At 41.5% G+C, this 21157-nt stretch overlaps 1 protein-coding gene across 2 annotated transcripts in view; it reads right to left on the bottom strand.

The window, feature by feature from the left end:
* The window catches only part of fndc3ba (fibronectin type III domain containing 3Ba), a 131134-nt gene extending 115970 nt beyond the window's left edge, over positions 1–15164 (bottom strand). Inside the window, exon 1 of one of the 2 annotated variants that reach the window (XM_015969634.3) lies at positions 15045–15164. The gene's annotated coding sequence lies outside the window, so the exon portion shown is untranslated. Of the gene's footprint in view, positions 1–14632; positions 14816–15044 lie in introns of those variants that run through there. The other variant, XM_015969635.3, reaches the window with a different exon arrangement.
* Positions 15165–21157: the final 5993 nt, after the last annotated feature.

Below are 21157 nucleotides of genomic sequence, written 5' to 3'. Positions count from 1 at the left end.
GATTAATGGCAATTTTTACTTTTTATTAGACTCCAAAAATGTAATAATTTGGCACGTTCCTAACTTGTAATTTGTAAGAATGTAATCGGCGGCATTAGCATCACCCTATGGGTTTTTCCATGTATATAAACATTGTGCTAACCACTCGCTGCAAGTCAAATCGCAGCCTTTATGATTAGAAAATCTCCTTTTGTCACATCGCAATTTAACTGCATATGCAATTAATCGTTCAGCCCTAGTTCATAGATATTTAGTATTTTTTCTATCCAAACATGCCTTTTCCTGAGAAAACGCTTTGCTTGCATGGCCTGAAAATCTGCAGCTCTTTGCTGCTTTTATAGTAGTGCCTTCTGTCCAGGTTTTGATCCTCTGATCAGTAAAGAAGAAATTTTAATTTAAACACTGGTTTCGAAAAGTATTTTGAGCTTTGACTAAATGTTACCGAAATAGGCATTTCTTGGTATTCTGTATTTACTCTAATATTATAAGTTACTTTGGTCCCATAGTTTATATTGCTCATAAATTTTAAATCACCACTAAACAGCTGAGCTAGGCTACCTGTTCAAGTAAATCTGCAGTCTGTTTAAAATGTGAACTTCGGATCTTTTAGGCTTTACATTAGGAAAATAAAAGCTCTACTATAAAACCAGCGATTTCTTGACATAGTTTGTGGTGATCAGACGTCCTCTATTCAAAATATTTAACTATAGCCTATGGGATGGAAAGCTTTCGTAAAGTAAATACGGTTCATAATGCCCTGCAGAGTGACATTTTCTGTGTGTGTTTGGGATCAGCTGGTGTTCTTATTTAGATGAGCCAAACAACTACTGAGTGTTTTTGCCTAAAGATGAATAAATGTAATGTTTCCCAACAAATCGAGTTAAAAAAATCATGAATTCAACAGTGGCTAAAATAACTGGAACCATGATTTTCCCTGTAAATGCAGCCCACTTCCAGCTTTAACTTGTCTAGGCCCTCCTTCGTCCAACCCATCCCAACTCTACCATCATCAAAAGACAGCCGGCCAGTTAGAAGTCTTTTGGGGGGGGGGGGGGGGGGGGGGCACAGCACATGAGAGGTTTCAGAGAATAGAGGAGCGTAAGGGCTCTCATTCCCGCTAAATTGTCCCACATGACTGAGCGTGCTTAGTTTAAACAAACGCGGTGACTTCCTCGTCACGGCACACACCAACACACTGACGTGCACACACATGCATGTGCACGCACAACTTAATGCACAATCCCTTTTGATGTTTAGAGTGAAAAACATTTTCGGGAGATACGTTTAATCTTTTTTGCACCTGGATCCAGGCTTGGCGTTTTCTTGCTTGTTAAACATAATATCAAGTTGTGCTTTTAAGAAGCATTTATTTATCTTTCTATCTATTATTCAGAAGTGATGAACAATTGCGGACACAGCGATGCAGCGAACTGACCTGAAAGATGGAACTGTTCCATGCTTTTGGCCTGTGGATGACAACTAGAGTATCCAAAGTTAACCCTTGCATGCACAGGGGGAACATGTCAACTCCAGGCAGAAAGACTGCAGCGAGGTTTTCAACCTGCAACCTGCATGCTATAAGGCAACCTTGCCACCATGCCTTAATTAAAGTTAAAGTCCCATTAGTTGCCACACACACTGATGTGTGTGCAAAATTTGTTCTCCACATTTGACCCATCCCCTGGGGGAGCTATGAGCAGCAGCAGTGGCTACTTCCTCCAGAGCTACTGCTGCCAGGGTATTTGCAGGTTTAAGGGAGCCAAATGTAAGACTTTTTAAAGACCTTTTTTAAGGCCACTTTGACCAAATTTAAGCTACTTTTGAAATTAAATTTAAGCTATAATTTCCAGCTATTGCCTGGAACCGGTGCTAACCACATCGCAAAAGTGGGATTAACATCCAGTTACCATCAAACTTGCACTTCCCCATGGCGCAAGCTCCCACTAGCTTAACCAGCTGATGTGCTCATCTAAAATGAGTCCCCTTTCACAACCAGCTGAATGTGTACGGTTCTGCTTCTGCCAATATCATACACAACAAATGCTGAATACTAACTAGACTTTCACAAAATTTAATAGAAACAAACTAATTTTGTTTATTGGGTCTTACGTAATTTAAGACCTTTGGAAACTGTATTTAAGGATTATTTGTCATTTTTAAGGCCTTAAAGTTGGAAAAGCAAATTTAAGACTTTTTAAGACTTTTTAAGGACCCGCGGATACCCTGTGCTGCACCCTTAACGACTGATTTGAAAGTAACTTTCAGAAAATAATAATCAGATAAACATCTAAATCCGATTAATTTTAGGTGTCAAACGGATTCAAGATGGCTGAATAATCCAACAGGCCTTAGCAAACAAAAAATGGCTGAAACTCATGTGGCAGAAGCTAAGAACATGAATGCTAAGTTTAACTGGTTAATTCTTTGAGACCAGAGAAATAGAAAGGTGGTTAACGAGTACAATATGTAGAGAAGCACCCAAAAATCTGCTGGTGATCAGAAACAGCCATCGATGAGTGGACAGAGCTTTCTGTGATTTGAAACTAAAAAATCTGGTATTTTTTTCAACCCATGAACACACCACTGCCAAGCAGCCGTTAAAAATAATCCGACTTTTTTATTTGTCCATCACAAGGCACTAAGTCATCCTGACAAGAACAGATCTTCCATGATGTGGAAGTTTTTGCTGCCAGAATTAGAACTTTTAAGTTAAATTATAGTTCTTTAAGATAATATCGGCCAAAACGGGGAGGTAAAGTGAAAATTCAGCAGCGCAGGTAAATTTATGGCTGAGACTTGCTTTAAATCTCCTCTGGCTCAAAGCCCTCTGCTGTACCTTGTGTTTCAGTGCACTGACCTATAATCAGTGTTATCAGCTCTACATTACAAGCGACTAATAAAGAAGAGAGAGGGAGGACAACCACAGAGTCCAGACAATAAGCCCACATTCACTGCCAGGGGACCTGCTGCCGTCCAGGCCAGCACACGGCATGCCCCTGCTACTAATACCGAGCTCCATCAGCGCTGGGTGCCATGAGTCTTAATTAAGACAGTGATGGCGAGTCAAAAAGTGAATTCAAACTCCCCCTTTTTTTTTTTGCATTCACCCTCCCTGGACACACAGAGATGCATAAACATGCAGTTTTTTTTTTTTGTTTTGTTTTTTTGAATGGACAGGCATAGCCTCCCACAAGAGACATTCAAATAATCAATTAAACGGCCTGTGAAAAAGCTGGGTGTGTGTGTGTGTGTGTGTGTGTGTGTGTGTGTGTGTGTGTGTGTGTGTGTGTGTGTGTGTGTGTGTGTGTGTGTGTGTGTGTGTGTGTGTGTGTGTGTGTGTGTGTGTGTGTGTGTGTGTGTGTGTGTGCTTGGTATAGTAAGCCTATTCAGTAACACCTGCATGAGAAACCTGCCACCCCCCACACACAGACAGCAAAGAAGCCCGAGAGATCCAAGTCACAGTCCTCTTTACCTGCAGAGCTTTCAAATCTGTATGCAAATCATAAATTCCACCAATAATGAATATTCTGTTTGCCAAGGTATGTGCATGTGTGTGTGTGTGTGTGTGTGTGTGTGTTAGATTTTTGCTAAAAATGAGAGATGACACATCTGGGAACAGCCAGCCCTCAGAAAGTGTACATTCACTTGTTCCCTAGCATCACACACACACACACACACACACACACACACACACACACACACACACACACACACACACACACACACACACACACACACACACACACACACACACACACACAGTTATAACACCCCTCCCCACAGCACAGGGTCAGAAGGTCACATTCCTCCACCTCAATCAGCCTCAGGATTTCACACACTCATTTGGTTGTGTGTGTATGCGTGGGTGTGTATTAGAGTTAAGGATATTTTAGAGCTTTTTAGGGGCTCCAGCTTGAGGGCAGGGAGGGAGTGTGTGCAGGATAATATTGGCTAGAAGCTGTCTACACCAAACTCAGGGAAATCTCCAGACCTTTATTTTACTCCCAGCATAAATGCTCATCATCCAACTTGTGAACTTTGTGTTTTTTTAATTATTCTTAAGGAAAACAGCTATCTGCATCTAGATTTGTCATTTTCTCTCACCTCTTATTTCAAAGCTGCAATGGCAAATTTGGAAAACAAATCAGCTCAAAACATTTTTTTTCATGCCTCTTAACAACGTCCTAACTTAATATAGCTATAAATATTTTGTGGAGAAAAAAGAATTGAAATACATTTAAAGTGGTTCTCTGCATTTGTGTACAAACCTCAGGCAACAAGATGTTTCGGACTGAAAGCAACTATGGGACCAACCGTGTCAGTCTCGCCAAACCACCACACTTCCCTGAGTCCTCCATTCATTCTGCACTCACACATTTTGCAACAGAACACCACTGGTGTGAAAGGTCAGCAGCTAAATAATGTGAGAGAAGGAGCAACAGTCGGCTGCTACCACTTCAACTTTAGGACAAAGAGTCCCAAAAAGAAAAACACCATTTGACATCACGGACAACTAAAGACGTTTGGACCTAGAAAATGCGTTCAGGACCTAGCTTGTTTGCTAATTTGTTATGACAGCTTTAACCAAAGACCTAAAATTCTTGGAAATAAGATGATCTAAGAGTGTGTGTCGTGAATAAATCTCAGCTACTATCACACAAAAACTTAAATCAACATCTGTAAAATTGACAGCTTTGTGGCAATTCCTGCATTTACGTGAGGCCATCTTTATTTTTACTAGTCTAGTGGCTCACGAGACATTCACCTAACAGAAAGAGGTTGACCCCAACATGAAAGGAAAAGTTTTAAGTCAATAACTTGCACCATCATGTATGTATGTGGCACTAAAATGGGTGAGGGTATACACAGGAATGGTGGGGGGTCTCAGAAGATGTCTGCAGGCCATGGAGGGAGTCACGGCAAACAAGGAGAGCAGGCGAAGGGCGCTTAGCAAGGAGAGGCAATAAAAAAATGTGGGTTTGCATTAAAAAGCGCCTACTTCCTCAATTAGCTTCAAATCTGGTCCTCCCGATCCACCATCAAACTGTGTGCATGTTGTGAACGGACTTCCAATTCCAGTTACAAGCTCCTAATGAGAGGAAATACAGCCACGCACGCACACACACACACACGTACCCAGCAGACTCGGGACACTTGAGATAAACTCTAAAAATGCTCACAGTCAAGCACAAAACAGCCATTAACAACATGCGGAACTTTCCATGGGCCTGCCAGCTAGCTGCACGCCTGGCATGCTAATACAGGCACGTAAAGTAACTCTGTGTGTCTTTATGTTCCATGCATGTGTGTTAAATCGGTGGTGTGTGTTTGTGTGTACAGGTGCACACCTGATGACACACACACTCACAGAGCAGTTAGTAGCTTTAAAACCAGAGAATTCCAGGGCAAGCTGACCCAAGTCTACCAAACCACATCGGGATCACTCCTTCTCTGCATGATGGCATCCACCAACGTATTCAGCCTCTAATTTCATGATTCAGAACATTTTAATTGTCCTTTTCTTCCCCTCATAGCTTCTCATTTAAGTCCATCCCTTTCTTTCATCACACTCTTGCTGCAGCAATGAGGTTTCTTTTTTCTTTTTTGGGAAGTCGGTGTTGAATCACGTACAAGTAACGCTTTGTTGAAGGGTTGGGCAGCAATTAAGTAAAACCATACCCTGGGGTTACCAAAAATAACAATGGTATAACTGCAAATCTCATTATGATATCACTGGAAACAGGTTTTGACTTCACAAGCAGTGATGTGGATACATTCAAAGTGTACAGTTACGTCTGTGTATGAAAAATATGCTTTCTGAGCAACCTTTAGGCACCTTTTCCTGCAGCGCGGCGGTGCGGTTATCTCTGTAGCAGCACATGCTGCTTAGGAGGGGGAGTACAGTGGATGTAGCTTATCGTATTTAAACTTGAAATCACTTGCTGCACAAACGCACGAGTTGCATCGTTGCTGTAGAGTTTGTAATCTAAAGCTACGAGGACACCTTCAGATTGGGTTTCAGCTCTGTGGGAAAGTGCCTGCTGACTGATTGGATCAGAAATGAAAAGAATAATAATCAAACATGTCTGTTCTATTATATTTATCACCTTTTTATTGACTAAATTTACTATTTAAAAAATAATAATAAAACACAGAAAAGCTGGCTTCATTTCAAAGCTATTAAAACTGTTTTATGTGTAATTTTAAGCATAAATTACAAGATGTATTAATGTTTTTCTCAGAAACACAATTTTATTGCTCTTTTTTTTGTAAATTAGCATCAATAAAACCTACAGGATCTTACTAATACTTAATCTTATGGGAATAATTCATACTTCTAAAAAGGATTTAAATATTTAAAATGTAATATTTTCTAATAGGTTTCAGTGATTGTAAGTTTTCACAGTTTTTCTTGTGAGAGACAAAAACGAAGCTGAGAAAAAGAGAAAGAAAAGTCATGAAAAATGACAGGATGATAAAGACAGAGAGGACAAGAAGCTGAAAGTTCCTGTTCTTTTGAGTCAACTGTCAATGCAGGAAATGATCAAGTGAAACAAGAAAGGAGGAGAGGAGGGGGATGCTTTGGGAAGCAGGAGAAACTGAGAAAGAGGGAGGGAGGGTGGCACACAAGCAGAACGAAAGAAAAGGAGGAGGGTAAACATTACAGCCAAGCAAACATGGGATGCTGGGATACTTCAACAAAAAGCCGCCATTGGTGTAGCTGAGAAAAAGGGGGCCGAGAAACAGAGGGGGAGAGAAAGGAGATTACAGGAGAGGGAGAGAGACGGGAAATGGAAAGTGAAAGTAGATAAGCAGCTGCTGTCAGTTAAATGGGACTAAAGTTTTATTCATGTTTTCTGCTCAGCTTCACACCAGCAACAGTTTCTGGACACGATCATCCATCTGACATTTATTTATTTATTTATGTATTTATTTATTTATTTATTCACTTCAGACCATTCAAACAAACTAAAACTGAATACAAAATAAACATTTCTTATTTAGAGGACATCGTTCACTTATTCGTTATTCACCAATAAGACACCAGTTAACTAAAACAGGAAGGTAAAAGTAGCTACAATGGCCGCTTTACCAAAGTAATAAACAGACCAGGGCTGGAAGTTGGAACTGATAGATTGATAGGCTAATGGCTAGGCTAATATAGAACTCTGCTGTCCTAAAATAGCTTCATTTTACCAAATCTAACAGGAACTTATGCCAACTATGATTTAGCTACAATTTAATGCCCATACATTGCTAAATGCAGTCACTTTGATGAATATTTATACAAATTCTTACCAGATTGTATCCCTGGATTCACAACAAGAGCTACATTTAGCTGATTATGCTGATATTTACAGTAGTAAATCACTGTTGTACAACATGTATGGCAAAGAAGAAGATTTAAAGAAAACTGCATTAAGTGGCATAAATGTTTAAAGATTGCAGCAATACACTTAAGTCTCTGCAACCAGACTAGCTGTTAGCTCATCCGTCCTGTTGGATGTACTTCTTCAAACAGTACAGGTAGTTAGACCACAAGTAAGACGCAACTGTAACTTTTTCACTTCAACATGGGCAAAAACGCACTGTAGAGGAGCCAATGCCATGCATCACTTCACAGCATCAAGCCATTTCTTTTGAAGGCAAGTGCACCAGTCCTGCCTCACATGTGATGAAACAAGAGGACTTTACAATAGATCACAAAGAAAAGAGACCAGTGAGACTAGAAGAAGATAAACTGTTGAAGTCCTTTACAGAGCTCCAGGTGTTGATCCTTTGACCTCACATGAGAGAAACGCCTGATCATATCCAACCCAAGACCTTTCATCACGCACAAGGAAGCAGGAAGAAACTTGTTCACTTGACCAAACAGCACTTTAGCACAGAGAAGATAGCTACCTTTTTTTTTCTGGGAAAACACACCTGCTGCACTCGCAGAAGCAGATGGCACAGCCAAAAAGCAGTTTACAAAAACTTCAGACATACAGAGGAAGCAAAAAGAAGGGGAAGAAATGTCTATGTGGATCCATGGTAAGAGTCTGAAACAGACATAATCAAACATATTCATACGTTCATTCTGTGTGTTTCATCCATTTGCATGACTTGGTTTAACACAGCTAAAGAGTTGTTTTTACCTTGTTCTTGCTGTTGTTTCCACTAACACTGTAGTCTTCCTCAGAGCTTCGACGCCATTTGACGTGCTTGTGTCTGAACGGTACTTCAGACACAAGCACGTACATACAGGTTAGGGTTGGGTGATATGGCCTCAAATCTATATTGCGATATAATCTGAAGCATAGGCGGTAACGATATATATTGCGATATATTTTTTCCTCTTGTTTATATATGTCAAAATGACATGCTTTTAAATATCCTCATGTGGCAAATGCATGCCACTTGAAGCATATAGGCCTCCTCCTCTGCCCACTCCATGCTTGCAATCACTGCTATTCTGTTGTCCCAATGTCAGCAGGGTGCACATCTTAGTGACGTCATGCGTTATCGCAATATTGCGGTATTGCGATATAGCCAAAAACTCTATCATTACCCAATTTTATATCGTTTCTACCTTATATCGTTTTTCATTGCCCACCCCGATATCACAATATATCGTGATTTTTTTCTTGCAAAAATGTGTCGATATTCAAAAGTCGTATATCTAATTTTTGTAAGAATTTACATGGAAACATTTGTGTACTTTCTTTTCTTGTGGTGCAATTCAAATGTCGACCCCTAGTTGGCAGCAGTGTGTAATGGGTTTTGTTTTTACCATTGAAATGTAAATCCCTCTGTTATGGTTAAACATGTTAAGTATCAGTCTGGACTATTTATTGAATTTTCCTATAACAAATTTAGTCTAAAAAATCACAAATATCATCTGACTGAATGTATCGCAATATATTATGATATATTGTATCGTCTCCCTTGTATCGTAATACGTATTGTATCGCCAGAATTTCACCAATACACATCCTTACCCACCCCTAATACAGATGATAAAAGGAGAAGGAAGTGACACCACCAACAGCGGCGAAGCTCTGAGGAAGACTACAGTGTCAGTCGAAACGTCAGCAAAAACAAGGTAAAAACAACTATTTTGCTGTTAAAAAAGAACCCGGTAATGCAGATTATTTAAGAGAAATGCGAAATAAACTTGGCTGAATGTATGTCAATATTTTATTTTCTTAATTTTTACTTCAAGCGCACAAAAGAAGTGTACAATGTGTACAACAACAAAAAAAACAACTAAGAACGTTTAACACTTGTTACTTCCTATTATCCTATTCTATCCTATCTGTCTTTTATAATTAAATCTAAAAACAGACCAAAATGTAGCAAATCCTTATGGATAACAACTCAAAGGTGCATCATGTAAAAATGGAGTAAGAGTGACATCTTGTGGTCAAATTTGGCTACTGCAGCCCATTTTCTAAACAAACCAGTGACTCTCTCACTCCTGTTTCATGAGTTCACAACTGTTGGCAGTTACAGCTCAGCACCAGAACATTCCAGATGACGAGCAATGACGAGTCATACACAGTAAGTTAAGTATATAAATACAATTCACTGTAATCTTGAGATATTTTTAGAGCAGACTATTTGCTCCTAAGTCACCGTTAGCATTGCTAGCTCAGCATTAGCCTCTAGCCTTCTTTACCCAATATTAGAGTATAACAAGAAGATGCTTTGGCTTCTTAGGGGTACAAGAAATTACTTTTGGGCTGAGAAGGAAATCTGTTTCAATGTTCCTTCCAAATTGGGTTTCCAAAGTGATTAACACATTAGACTGTTTTGTGATTATTTAGCTGTACAACTCTTACTTATTGCACTTTTAAAATCCTTGGAATTGATTAAAAATCCCCTATGATTCACCGTAGATATACAGATTATTTCATAAATTCAATGTCTACTTTAAATGTAATTTGCCACTTAAACCTGCCAGAACAGCTAATGGCTTTTAACTCCTGGGAAAAAAAAAGGAAAGATGCACAATAGGATCCAAATTGTGATCATGGTTATATCTTCTATGTTCATCGCTGCCTCTTTCATGTCGAAATTTTCCAGGGCAGCGTTGTTTTTGCTGTGTAACCCTATCCATACCAGCTCCTGTCCCCTGACACACAAGCACTGCTCAGTAACATTAGCCGCTGGATAAAATGTTCTAGGTTACCCTTCAGACACAAGCACGTACATACAATGACAAGTATCATCCTGCCCCCTCCCTGACCCCATTCTGGCCAGGCGTACCAGACGTTTTATTGGGCCGGCAGCAAACCACAAGCCGCTGCAGGTACAGCACAGAGGAAGCCTGAGATTAGACTCCTGGTGAATGTGAGCAGAAACTACTCAATGTGTTAAAAAAATCTGCCTCACAAACATCTGAGGACATCTTCTCAGCCTTCTGACTCAAATGTCCTCTGTCCTATTTGATGTGATATTTCTGAAGAGAGCTGAAACGGTTACAGAAGACATTCCCTGGTTTTGACCTATGAGATAAGGCACAAGAACTAATTTAATCACAATTATTTTGCTCTGATGCAGTGATGATAAACATTTAAATCCCATAAAAAATGTCTTCTTGATTAATAGAAACGAGGTAAAATATTTTATGACCCCTTTTAGACACACGATGTGCAGGAACCAGATTAAATCAGCACAGAGACCTTTTAATGATGGAATAAATCAACAAATATCTATCCTGTGACCTTTTTAAAATTAACACAGTACCGGTAATTGTTTTCTAGTGGAAGGCCAATTAATAGTCACTGGTTAGTGTCTAAGCTGCTTCATTCCATCTTAAAGTTAAAAAACGAATCCTAGTTGAGCCAAAATTAGAGACAGCCGGATGAAAAATCCAGCATAAACAAGCATTTTGTCTTCTTTAAATGTGAATGTTTGGTAACTCCAGTTAAGCTGTGGCTGCCTCTACCACCACACCTCTCTCTTGCTGGATAAACATGGAGAATGATGGAGAATTTTCCTAAAGGGAGGAGGGGGAATTAATGGCATTTTATGGATGGGATGCAGAGTGAGTTGGGATTAGGAAAACACAGGAATTAGAAATTTTGGTGTAAAAGTTGAAACTTGGTGTTGCACAGCTATAGGGCATGTTTTCCCAAATCGCAAAATTCCTCAAATTGAATCAAATCTGTTCTGAAACGCTTTTTAGTTTTTGTTTAATTTTTATTTAGTTAGATTTTTTTATAAAGATTGATAAAAAAAACAATAGAACAAATGCTAAACTATAATATTTAAACATTTTGCACCATGTTGTTATTTTCACAGCAGATATTATTTCTGATCGGATGTGTGAGCGGAGGACTGGCCAGAGTGTTTATAACTGTCTTCAAACAACTCCACTGCCGCTCATACACACACGTTTTAAACCCCCATTTACATCACCGCACATTTCACATTGCTTATAGATAGAATTTTGCGGTGGTTTGCAGTAAAAATGATTTAGGGGAACTTCCAGCCAGTTTCCGTCTAGCTGGATGGAATTTAGTCAGAATTCTGCTCAGAGTGGTGAAGTGTAAAGTTTATGGTAAATTTACTGCATTTCTATGCACTATTATGACTTTTAAAAAAGGTTTTATGGCATTTTGTAACTGGGCCAACTGTGACTAGCCGTTAGCTTGGCTGCGTGGTCAGAACTAGGGCTGAAACGATTCCTCAAGTACCTCGAATAATTCCAAGTACAAAAAACCCTCGAGTCAAATTCTCTGCCTCGGGACTTCGTTTAATTCATGTTTAATTAATTCATGACTTTGCAATCTCCTGGGTTCATGTTTCACCCGGACGGAAATAAGTGACGCACATACACACTGCACTGAATACACACGCGAGTAGCGAATGCTTAACTTTCTCTTAAGCCATGGCGAACAACGTGGACCCCGGTGGAGTGCGAGAAAGACAGAAAATGCCAAAGGTGTGGGACTATTTTCACTTCGTAAGGCGTTTACACATGTAAATGTCACCTCTGTAAGCGGACTCGGTGGTCCTCTATATATTCTGCGGACACTGCGACATTTACATTTGTAGCACTCAGTTTTAGCTTACACTGTGCGTCTAGTAGCAACACGTCGGACTTAAAAATGTGCTAAAAATAGCAGTTTTTACACAACACATCGGACTTTTTATTGTATTGTTATTGACGTCTGTTGTCCCTCGGGATTGCTGCAGGAGGACAGCTATTTATGAGAGGAAAACGAAAGAAAGTAAATAAATGTTTTGTGATCAGTCTAATTTGACATAACCACAGCAAACATGCTTTCTCGACAATCCTCGTTATTGTGTGAGGAAAAAAAAAAAGAGTAGAAATTAAAACGGACGTGTGTTAAAAGGGAAATAGCTGGCAAGCCATGTTTGCGTATGCGCCGTGAGCGGTTCTGCTGTTTGGGCCGCAGCCGCTCACAGCGCTACTTCTCGCACGAGGGGGAAATTGGCTCAGGTTGTATACTTGTTTGTTGCACAGGCATTTGTTTACTGTGAAGTTAAGTTGAAGTGCTGAAGTTTTGAAAACTAATTTTGACTAAAACTTGAAGAATAACTGACAATTGCTTGCTCAAGAGGTCTTTCATAACATGCTATTTGATATAATGGTTTACAAACACAAAAGGGTAATTATTAGACTACTTGATTAATCGATAAAAGATTCGATAGAGTACTCGATTACAAAAATATTCGATAGCTGCAGCCCTAGTCAGAACTAATCTCAGTTTCTCCATACTGAGGCCATTCAACACCTACTGGTCGAATATCCATTAGTTCTAACATTTATATAGCACAACACAGCTGGAGTTGACCAACGTGCTGAACAATACCCCAAGGCTGCAGCAATGACAAATTATATATATATAAACAAAACGAATAACCAATAAATCTAGCTCCACTGCAAAATACTTGTATGCATCAGGACTTTATTGGTGTTGTAAATATCAGATCAGTGTGTTTGTTTACATTAAATGGGACTAAATTTGGGAGAATCAACTTTAAAATGGGTGTGGGATATAAGGAAAGGATGTAACACTGATTAAAAAGCCCAAGTTTTAGTGAAAATAAAGCTTCAGAAAGACAGATGATCTGGTCAGGACGGATCTTTTGTTTTCTTTGCCTTCTACTAAAGCCGGGTCAGAACTGTGTTTCAGGTGCACAAAGCTACAGACTTAGATAAGGAGCCCCAACTGAAAGCAGAGAAAGAAACCAGGCTGAAGACGGGGGCCTCCCTATATCCCAAGTGAAATCCTATCGTACTTGTTAAGTAACTGTCGAAATTCGAGTTGAACTCAGTGTTGGTGTTTCTGAGGGAGGAAAATGTTTAAGGTGAACTCTATTTAGTTTTCCTGTAGTCTTCTACTGTGCATTGCATAATCACCAAATATTAAGATCCTTTTTCCTCTTATCTTTTTTGAAGCTCCTGACTTGTGAAAACTAAAGAAATGTACTCTGAGATCCGCACTGAGAATTCCTTTGCACTCCAAATTTAAACACACCACTTCAGCTGGGACGCCGTTCATCCCAAATATTTAAAAAAATACAGCTAGATAGAGAAGAGAAAGAAAGAAAGAGAAGAAAGAGGAAATCTGAATGGCCACATCAGCCTTCCACCAAAGGAATGTCATCTGACGTCATATATTTGGGATCGGGTTTCTCCCCCCCCCCCCCCCCCCATCACACGCACACACACACACACACACACACACACACACACACGCATGAAAAGTGTTATCTGTCCTAGCTTCCCCAAACCTATATTCTCCAACATGCCCGCTGGATCCAGGAGATGCGCTTGTCCAGAAACCAACTGCACAAATTAACACAACCCATCCCTGCTAATGATGACAGATTGACAATGACACCAATCTTTTGTTATTATGATTGGAGTAAGAAAAAGTCTAAGGAATGTGTATATTTAAACCTCTAACGTCCTCTCTCTCTCTCTCTGTCTGTCTCTCTCTCACTTTCCAGCGATGATGTAATGCTGTGAGTGGTCTTCTCTGGATGGAAGTCAGATAATCGATCAGTTTTCGAGCAGGAGGCCAATGTTTGATTTCCACGTCTGCATCTAAGAGGAGAGGAGACTTTCCTGCGCAAACAGACACGTAGTCGTTTCTGAGAGAGAGAGAGAGAGAGAGAGAGAGAGAGAGAGAGAGAGAGAGAGAGAGAGAGAGAGAGAGAGAGAGAGAGAGAGAGAGAGAGAGAGAGAGAGAGAGAGAGAGAGAGAGAGAGAGAGAGAGAGAGAGAGAGAGAGAGAGAGAGAGAGAGAGAGAGATTGCCTGGAAGGAATGCTAGGATATGCTGGAGTTGGACTTTTTCCTCTCCAAAGCCATTTTTTTACTACAATCTGCAACCAACTCCACATAAAGTTACTTCCAGCCCTTCAGCCTGTTATCCAACTGGATTTAGAGCCGATTCTAGGATTTCGCAACCATCTCTGTCAAATCTGACTGCCTCAGCATCTTCTATTCCAAACTTATTCTCAAACAGCAAAAAGGCGTCCATTTCCTACTTTTTGCGCATCAAACACATTCCCGACAAACTCCCACAATGGAAGTCTCTCACGCTTATGATCTATCTATGAAGCGACCGTATAGAGGAAGAAAACGGCTTTCCTCTGTTGCGCACTCACTCCATCTGAAGTCCTCGGAGACAAAAACGCATTCTTCGGTGAAAGCTGAGAAATCTGGACCCCAGAAGAGCAGACTCCAAAGCCCAGACGCATTCACTGATCAGCCGCAATCCTACCGTTTTGCTACTTATTGTTGTTGTTTCGAAAATACGCAGGAAAAAACGCTAAAATCAGCCCAAAAAGTTTCGATTCCCCCCCCTCACCGCAGCGCTGAAACAGTTTTCCTTTTTCCTTTGCGCTGGCCAAGTGGCCCAGACTGCCGGCGTCAGCGCTCGCAGCTCCAAACTCACACACACATACACACACTTCTTCTAAAACTTTTCTCTCCCTCTCTCTCGCTTTCCTCTAAAGTCGATTCCGTTCGGTTCCCGTTGTTTCTCGGTTGTGTGAAAGAAGCGTAAAAAGATCTCACCTCACGGTAATAAAAGAATCTTCAGACAGACGAGGCTGCGCGTTTTTTATTCCCAGGGTCGGGTCCCGACTGTGTGCTGGCGCTGCACGACGCGTACTGGGAGACTCCGCCATGTCAATCAAAAAGCTATGCACATGGAGGTCAGAGCCCGCCCACTACCGTAATATACCCCTACTATACGCGCGAACAAATTCAAAACATTTACAGGTATAACCTCGCTCAAGATAATTATACGTAACTTATACACTCTCCAACTATTTATGTGAACCAAATTGAACATTTTACATGTTTTCGTCAGAAAAGCCCCCAAAAATAGACGCTAATTTTAAAATATTTACTTCTTTGTTCCTGTGCGCATGTTTGCAAATAACTCACCATGTTCACATTTAGTTTGCACTCTCAGCAACAAGTATTTAAAAATACACAAAAAGGTGATCTGTGTTGTATATTTGATAGATTCTGTAGATCAAACGCGCCAAAGATTTTATTCTAGCATCTAAAAAACTAAATCAAAACAGCAAACTGTTTCCTCATTTTAAACATTTCATCTCTCTAGGTTTAGGGTCTAAGGTTAGTGTTTGGTAGCATATTTGTTCTCAGAGTAACTTAAAATCAAACCAAAACCTAACCTGCTAATAATGTGAATCATTTCAGTGAGGGCCATCCAAATTGTCAAGATGATGACCAAAATACAGAAATGTGAGATGTTTTGTAGTAAAAAGAGAATACACTTTTATGGTGATTTTATTTGGTACTGCTTAACAGCAAGCTTCATAATAATAAAAATTTACATAAATATATTGGTAAAAAGCCTGCTGGAGAGACAAAGTCCACCATTCTGCTATTGGGGGCTGCACAAAATCAATCCGGGGACTGCAAATGGCTGCCCGGGCCACACTTTAGATATCTGATTCAAGTCAACTGATTGTGTATCAGTAAAAAAAAAAGTGCTTGGTTTTGGTGCAGACACTGAATGCCCCAGAGACAACAATGCATGTCCTTCTTTTTTAAAGGTTGGATCTTTCCACAGGTAGATTCTGCACTCTGAGCCCCACCAGCTCCCCTGCACACAATAAAAATGTGTTCATCAACTAATTAATCAAACAAATGAATGCAGCAGCAAGGTGAGAACAATGTGAATCAACAGGAGTCAAAATGTGAAACATTTTTCCGAAGTCTAATTTATTGTCACTTTTGTTTAGGCTTCTGCTTTAAGTTCATCTGTGTAATTTTGGTATGTCCATGATCAAATTATGCACACGGATGCTATTTGGACATTAGCATTACATTTTATGCATGGTGTTTATTTAATCTAAAATAACAGTTAGTTGTCTTCATTCCCAAATATTTATTTCCACAAATTTAGACATAGGTCTGAAAAACATAAATATGTGCATAGATATGATCACAATTTCTATGCATTGATATAAATACAAGAAACACAAGGAACAAATGCAGAAAGGTTAAAAAAATCTGCTGTTAAATCAACATTTGACTGTAGTGATCCTTGCTGTACTTTCATGCAAGCAAACTCTGCCAAATACACTCATTGCCCCCAAGTTCCAGATTACACACACACACACACACACACACACACACAGACTGTGGAGCCCCCTATCAGCAGCAAAGTGAGTCTGAAAGTGTTTATTTATACCAACAAGAGGGAATCAGTCATTCAGTGATTTAAACATGGCCCTATTAAAGACACCAATTAAACAATTTTTTGTCAAATAATCAAATGCATTTAAAAAAATCATCAGATTTTTGAAAACTAAAGCAATAAAATAATTTCTTAAATCTCAAAAGTTTAAATTCCTGTGATTCAGAGGCAATATTTTACAAATACAAATATGTGTACCTTTACTCTCTTCTACTCTTCTGTTTCTTTGTGTGATTTTATACTTGCGTGACATAAAAATAATGCAATATGTCTTGTGAGCTATTTATTCCCATGTTCCCATGCCAATTTTAATGTGATTGGGGTGAATTAAACCAGAGGAAGCATAAGCGTCTCCCTTCTCCTGCATCTGCAAAAGAAAACGAGCGATTTAATGACAAGGACAATCATGCACAGTAAAGTAAAAGTTGCATGCATTTGCAACTGATTTTATCATTAGCTGAGCCATTCTCACTCTGTGTCTCCCATGGATTTGCTGATGTTTTGTCACACTGCTCTGCTGTTTAATTTGATCCATGAATGAGAGATATTGACGTTCATTTTGTTTAGAAGAGGCTACACTGTGGCTTTCCCCCACCAGCTCGTCTAACTGTCAGCATGGCGGAGAGCTGACCCACTAACGTGTTCTTCTATTCAACATCAGAACCCATAGACTGTACTGTGAGACCTCTTCAAACGGTCCAGAACGCAGAGGCCTGTCTGGTCTTCAATCAGCCAAAAAGAGCACACGCCACCCCTCTGTTCATTGAGCTCCACTGGCTACCGCTAGCAGCACGCATCAAATTCAAATTGCTAACACTTGCATACAAAGTCCGAGATGGTACGGCTCCCATCTACCTGAATCCTCTTGCAAAGGCTCATGTCTCGGCCCGGCCGCTCCGGTTATCACAGGATCGTCGGCTAGCAGTGCCTACACCACGCTCAGGACAATCCAGACTCTTCTCATGCATCGTTCCACAAATGTGGAATGACCTACCAAGCACTACCAGAACAGGGGCTTCCTTTACAAGAAACTCCTGAAGACCCTGCTCTTCAGAGAGCATCTTCTAAACTAGCACCCTCCCTGCACCCGTCCCCTAGCCAAGTGAACTAGACCAAATTCTTGCTTTGCAAAGTTTGGTCTAGGCATGCTCCATTGGAACCTCAGCAGCTCCTACCAGGACTCTGGCTAGCCAATCACAGCTCTCTAGAGGGGTTTCAAACACATAAAGAGCTGTGATTGGTCCATAATGGTGGGCCAATCATAGTGCTCTATCTGCTTAGTGAACAAATCACAGAGCTTTATCCGCTTTGTGGGCCAATCAGGGCACTCTATATGTCTGGTGGGTGGGATGATGCAACAGAGTGAAACAAGAGTATGTCACATTCATTGTCCAGTGGAATGCGGAGATCATTTGAAAGACAACGGTAGAACCCGCCCCACAACCGAGAGCCGTCAATGGAGCATGGCCAGACTAAATAATACATTTTTTAGTCTGGCTTGCCAGGCTACCCGTCCCCCTCTCTACTGTCCACTCCTTGTTCCCTCCTCTCCATGATTGATGTCAAGTTGTTGTTATTGTTGTTGTTGTTAGCCTCAAGGGCAACATGCCGATTATCACTTGTAAGTCGCTTTGAACAAAAGCGTCTGCTAAATACATAAACATAAACAAGCACACACACACACACAAACGGGAATAACTACGGGACCCACGATACAAACTCATTCTGGCTGATTTCTTCCTAAAATGTAATTTAAAAATAAATATACAAATGAAAAATGTCTATAAACAGAACCGCTTTAAGCTTTTTAGGTTTCTACGGCTAGTTTTTAACAAACTTACGTTTTAAACTTCGTAGCTCTCCCCATTTTCTCTTCCTGTTTAAAATCCACAGCCGGTGTGCAAAGCATGCTGGGATAGCCTTGTTCTGTGAGGATACAACAGACCGTCCTCAAAATGTTGGCGGAGCGAGGATGCATTTGAGGACGCGAGAATGAGTTTTCTTGGAATTCAGACAGTCCTCGTTGCCGCGCTGTGACGTCATTGACCTCAAAATGCGCTCTCACAAGCATCCTTCCCGTGGATTCGGACACACTTTTAGACCCACTCCCATGTATTTTAGACCTGATTTTTAGTTAAATGTTATCAAGCCGCCAATAGTTTTCAACAAGTGGGCATCATTTCATTCATTTTCAACAAGATTTAGATAGATATTTCCAGAAATGAATGGTAAAAACTACACATTGTCTCTTTAAATCCTCCAGAAGAAGCCCATCAGGAATAACGTTGAAGATATTGGCCAGAGGCAAAATTCCTTTGATTGGCATGTGTAAAGAAGTATTAAAACCTCAAATGAAAAAGGTTTTAAGATTTTCACGGCTGAATTGAAAGAAAATCTGACTGTTTTTGACAAAAACAGAAACTAGCTTCTGGTCTAAGCCTTGAGCAGCTGGTGACGTTTCACAAGGAGGTCTGCTGAAACAGCTGCAGTAAATAATCCACAACTCCGGTGTTTCTGTGTTAGCGTTATAACAGAGAACAATCTGTCATCAATCAGATGTAGCTTCTGAAGCCTCTGGTAGTCAGTCAGATTTTTTTTTTCCTCTGGGATACGAGAACGGATATTGGATTACCAGAGAAATTCAACCGAACTCCAACCCTGCTAGCTGAATAGCACTACCGAAGGTGCAGACATGTTTTGGACCCTTTGACTCAGAAGACCCACGACTCGATTTGGACACCGAGCAGGATTACTGTTCATCTTCAGAACCAAAACCGGTAGTTTGTTTACTTTTGTTAAATATTTCATTTTTGTGCCCCAGACAACATAGCTCCTAGGATCATTAGGGCACTCAAACTCCTCCACCACGATAAGGTGACGGTTCAAGGAGGAGTAACCGCCATGAAAGATCCTTCGAACCGTTCTTTGTCTCACCCTTCACCTAAGACCAATTTGTCATGGGAGACCCTACCAGGGGCACTAAGTGCCCCAGACAAGACAAGACAGAGCTGGGAGGCCTGGGGATGGACTGTCCGATCTCGGGGGCAGAAGTTGCTGAGGTAGTCAAACAACTACACAGCGGCGGAGCCCCGGGGGCGGATGAGGTTCGTCCTGGGTATCTCAAGGCTATGGATGTTGTAGGGTTGTCATGGTTGACACGTCTCTACAACATTGCGTGGTCATCGGGGGCAGTTCCTAGGGAGTGGCAGACCGGGGTGGTGGTCCCCATCTTTAAGAAGGGTGACCTGAGGGTGTGTTCCAACTATAGGGGGATCACACTCCTCAGCCTCCCTGGAAAGGTCTACGCCAAGGTACTGGAGAGGAGGGTCCGATCGATAGTTGAATCTCAGATAGAGGAGGAGCAATGTGGTTTTCGTCCTGGCCGTGGAACTGTGGACCAGCTCTATACCCTTGCAAGGGTGATGGAGGGGGCATGGGAGTTTGCCCAACCAATCCACATGTGCTTTGTGGATTTGGAGAAGGCTTATGACCGTGTCCCCAGGGGCACCCTGTGGGGGACGCTCCAGGAGTATGGGGTGGGTGGCTTTCTGTTAAGGGCCATTCAGTCCCTTTACCAGAGGAGCGTGAGTTTGGTCCGCATAGCCGGTAGTAAGTCGGACCTGTTCCCAGTGAGGGTTGGACTCCGCCAGGGCTGCCCTTTGTCACCGGTTCTGTTCATCACTTTTTTGGACAGAATTTCTAGACGCAGCCGTGGTGTGGAGTGTGTCGAGTTTGGTGGCAGGAGAATCTCGTCTCTGCTTTTTGCGGATGATGTGGTCCTCCTAGCTTCATCCAGCTCTGACCTTCAGCTCTTGCTGGGTAGGTTCGCGGCCGAATGTGAAGCGGCTGGGATGAGGATCAGCACCTCCAAATCTGAGACCATGGTTCTCGACCGGAAAAGGGTGGCTTGCCACCTCCGGGTCGGGGGAGAGGTCCTACCTCAAGTGGAGGAGTTTAAGTATCTCGGGGTCTTGTTCACGAGTGAGGGTAGGAGGGATCGGGAGATCGACAGGCGGATTGGTTCGGCGTCTGCAGTGATGCGGATGCTGAGCCGATCTGTCGTGGGGAAGAGGGAGCTGAGCCAGAAAGCCAGGCTCTCGATTTACCGGTCGATCTACGTCCCAATCCTCACCTATGGTCATGAGCTTTGGGTAATGACCGAAAGAACGAGATCGCGGATACAAGCGGCCGAAATGAGTTTCCTCCGTAGGGTGGCCGGGCTCAGCCTTAGAGATAGGGTGAGGAGCTCGGACATTTGGGAGGGACTCGGAGTAGAACCGCTGCTCCTCCGGATCGAAAGGAGCCAGTTGAGGTGGTTTGGGCATCTGGTCAGGATGCCTCCTGGACGCCTCCCCGGGGAGGTGTTTCGGGCATGTCCTGCCGGCAGAAGGCCCCCGGGTCGACCCAGGACACGTTGGAGAGGTTACATCTCCAATCTGGTCCGGGAACGCCT

The sequence above is a fragment of the Nothobranchius furzeri genome, chromosome 18 (assembly GCF_043380555.1).
Source record: "Nothobranchius furzeri strain GRZ-AD chromosome 18, NfurGRZ-RIMD1, whole genome shotgun sequence".
NCBI lineage: Eukaryota > Metazoa > Chordata > Actinopteri > Cyprinodontiformes > Nothobranchiidae > Nothobranchius > Nothobranchius furzeri.
This window is presented reverse-complemented; position numbering and strand designations above follow the sequence as displayed.